The sequence below is a fragment of the Cryptotermes secundus genome, unplaced genomic scaffold, assembly GCF_002891405.2.
Source record: "Cryptotermes secundus unplaced genomic scaffold, Csec_1.0 scaffold594, whole genome shotgun sequence".
Lineage (NCBI taxonomy): Eukaryota > Metazoa > Arthropoda > Insecta > Blattodea > Kalotermitidae > Cryptotermes > Cryptotermes secundus.
The window spans coordinates 680,733-684,583 of NW_019737090.1; the positions used below are offsets into that span (position 1 = coordinate 680,733).

The 3,851-nt window shown below is 43.3% G+C and overlaps 1 protein-coding gene across 1 annotated transcript in view; it reads left to right on the plus strand.

Moving 5' to 3' along the window:
- LOC111870134 overlaps positions 1 to 3,851 on the plus strand; it is a 21,897-nt gene that overhangs the window by 8,552 nt on the left and 9,494 nt on the right. The gene's annotated exons all lie outside the window — the stretch shown is intronic.

Below are 3,851 nucleotides of genomic sequence, written 5' to 3' on the forward strand. Positions count from 1 at the left end.
CGAAGTACTCGGAGAAAACCTGCCCCAGCGCCACTTTGTCCACCACAAATCCCACTTGACCAGACCCGGGATCGAACCCGGGCCGCCGCGGTGTGAAGCCAGCGACTAACCGCTTGAGTTATGGCGCGGCCCTTCTATATATCTAACTTCCAGTATGAATTCCCCTGTATACTCGTACTGTTTTGATATGGAGAGAAATAGAAACGCCTCCAGTTATAAATTGCTCAAATAATTGAGTGCCAGAAAGGGAAAGCAAATTCTTTGAATTGTGTACACGCAAGCTACATAAGCGGTGCGAAATGCCACGCGAAGACGTGCTGGAAGGAAGGTCAGGCATTGTGGCTACTATAGTGATACTATTTGTACTCGTATTGCATTTGGCACTTCCATAGCAAACGGCGTGATATGCGGTTTCTTGTCCTTAGCATTCAATGTGATTCTTGTAGTTGAAGATTTTACACGTAGAACGCACTCTTCGTGAAGCTTTAGTGAATTACAAATACTTGATGTTCAAGACTGAGCATGGTAAGGAGTATGTTGTTATTATGTTTGTAATATATATAAAACAGAAGGTGTGCGACTACATATGTATGATATACAAATGTATATAAGATACGCCGTCTACGCAAAATTCTGTATTTAAAAACAAAAAAAGACACCACTGTATCAACATTTGCTTTTATTATGTTTTCACATTAAACTTCGCTTAGTGGGGGTTGGAGTCCAGCTGGGTCCACTCCGTACGGTGGCCACTGATTGGCCTATTGTACCTGACCCGGGTGATTATGATGATGGAGAATTTGGTGGAAGGAAGATTGGCAGGGGAAACCGAAGTACTCGGAGAAAACCAGCCCCAGCGCCACTTTGTCCACCACAAATCCCATTTGAACAGACCCGGGATCGAACCCGGGCCGCCGCGATGGGAAGCCAGCGACTAACCACTTGAGCTATGGCGCGGCCTTGTTTTCACATAATGTTAATACAGCTGTGTCTTCTTTGTTTTTTTAAATACAGTATATTGTTGTGTATACGGCATACCTTATATATTTTTGTGTACCTTATTTATGACACACAACAGGCTGAACACTATTAAGTTTACATATGTATGCCATCTATGTATGTACATTATGACGTTCTAACGCCTTAGTACGGGTGCACACGGTAAAGTACTTGGTCGAGGCGCTATGCTACTAGCCGGAAGATCGCGGGTTCGATTATCGATGACGTCATTGGATTTTTCAGTTGGCCTAATCCTTCCAGCCGCACTATGGCCCAGGGGACGACTCAGCCTCTAACAGAAATGAGTGCCACGAATCTTCCTGGGGGGGGTAAAGGGCTTTCGGCGCGTGAGGCTGACCTCACCGTCATCTGCGAGCGGACTGTCTAGAAAACGTGAGGTCCTCGACATCTCACAAACCTATGGGTCTCCACGGCCTTTACTTTTTAACGCCACGTTAGTTTTCACGTACTGACAAAGGTGATAGATCCATGGTCGAAACTGTGCTGTCTGAAGGATAGACGTGTGATTCGGTGTTTTAATGACTGGAAAGGGAATCGAGATAAAGGTACGGATGGGATAAAAGAAGGAACGAGGACGAAGGATGTAAATACAAAGAAATGATTCCCTGTTGAAGTTCAGCGTTCTTTCCGAAATTGTTGTTTTTGAAAGGGAAAGTGCAAGGACGTTTATGGTCCTCACTCCAGTCTTGAAGTTGGGCCATTCATCATTGAAAGTTTCTTAAAGGCGCAATTATACGTTAGAGAATTGTTACGCATCAGAATGTGAACCACAATCAGCACCTGCTCATATTTTCACATTTCTCTTAATTGGGATTATTTTCTGTAATTACTGAAGTTTTCCCGGGAGGGGGGGTAAAGCGGCTAGGGCGTGAAGCTGACCACTCGCCTTCGACTAGTGTCGCCCGTAGCCGTACCACTGACACCACCAGCTTTATTTGTAATGAAGATGTAGTAAGGAACATTCAAGGGTGACTTAGTCCGATTCTTGGTTTCAAGAACATGGCCTGCTTCACTGCTACAAAGACCAGGCAGGAAGCACCTTGCAGAGTTTCTTGGAAATTCAATTCGAAGGTTGACCTGCGGGATCCTTTGGTAAAGTTACACTTGACAGGTTTTGAAACCCGTAAGTCAAAAGTGGGAAGGTCCCCAACCCACGCTATGGTATAATTTTTCAAGTAGCTGTCAAAAACGACGTTAGGACTTTAAGGTTCAAAGTCCCAAACTACAGCTAGGTGATTGGAGCAGTGAGAATTGCGGTTAACTCCCTAAATTCGAATTGTTCCTATCAGCCGAAATTAGGGTAGTAACTTTGAGGCGGAGCTGAAGCTGTGAAGATTTCTTGCTTGAAAGCAGAGTCAGTCTGCGAAAGGAGTCTCTGAACAACTCTCCAAGTTTACAGCCGCAAAATTAGCATCAATGGCAGCCTGGTTCAAAAGTCAAAGTTAAAAGCAAAATTATGTTTAAGAGTGTTACTGGAATAACTGAATAACTCAGCAAAATTAATTAGACGCAAAAATGAGTGTGAATCTTAATTTGGCTTAAAGTTTAAGTGAAAGTGTAATCACTTCTACGTGTTGTACTAAAAAGTAGTCGTTAAACATCTAGCCAGGGATCCGGTCGCAAAAGTTTGAGTGATTTCAAGTTTGTTTAATGGGGTAAGGACAAGTGCTGCTACCTGAACATCAAAAATTGCCCATTAAACAGTGGGTGGTAGTGCCTAACTATAAACACTCTTATCTTTCCCGCTAACACGAGGCCTGTATGCACCCTGAGACTGACTCTCATTGCCCTATGCGAATGCAGTACCTATCATTTGTAGTTTCCGGTTCATCCCCCCTTTTTCCTGAAAAGTAAGCCTTTATAGTAAGCTTACTGGCGCCCAGCATTCATGTAACCCATATCCCACAAACAACAAATATCCACAACAACAAAAAGGGAAGAACTGGATAAGAAGGACGCAGCAGCAACCTGCAAACACGGAGTAACGACAGGTGAGAGGGAACGGCTAGAGGAGCAGCTGCAACCAGCAACAAAGGGGCCAAAAGGGCGGTTAGAGAGGTGGTGGCGCCAAACGTAAGGGCTGGACGGCTAGACGTCGTCAAAAATGGGTGGAGCTATACCACCACTCCCAGACATATATTATGTCATAGTGCTTAATTAATTAAGCACAGGGAAAACTTTATCTTTCACTGAAATTTAGCGTAATGTATGCTTATTTGATCATTATTTCAATAAATTTACTCCTGATTATATATAGGCTATGTATGTATGTGCAAGGGGGGGCCCATAAAATCCGGCCCTTGCACTGCGACCTTTAATGATCTATTGTACTTCCCCTTTGGATTAACCCTTTATTAATCCTACACTTCGAATGAAATGTAGGACTTTATTTATGAGGGCGTCATAAAGTCACTAGGTTCCACGAAGAACTGACCCAGGTGACGAAATCTTAAATAAGCTATGGCCTCACAGTCACATAGGACGTGTGTTGTACATCTGTTTACGCAGTGAAACAGCAGATCACTTGATTGCTGATGACATCACATGTTGATAACAGGTAGCTAAGCTTATTACTGATGAGCCGCGAGAGGACTTTCCAAGTTCAGACTGGCTTGCGTCACTCACCTGTTGCGTCATGCCCAGCGACAATTTTGTCATTTTTGAATTTCTTATAGAACGATCACGGTGCTGCACAATTAGTGTAGCGACGTTTGCATTAACGAACACTTATTTAAACAACACGCAATGCGTAATCATGGCTCAATAATTTATAATTAAATAATTTATTAATACTGCACGGCCCATATATTCTGAATAATCTTGATCTGCAT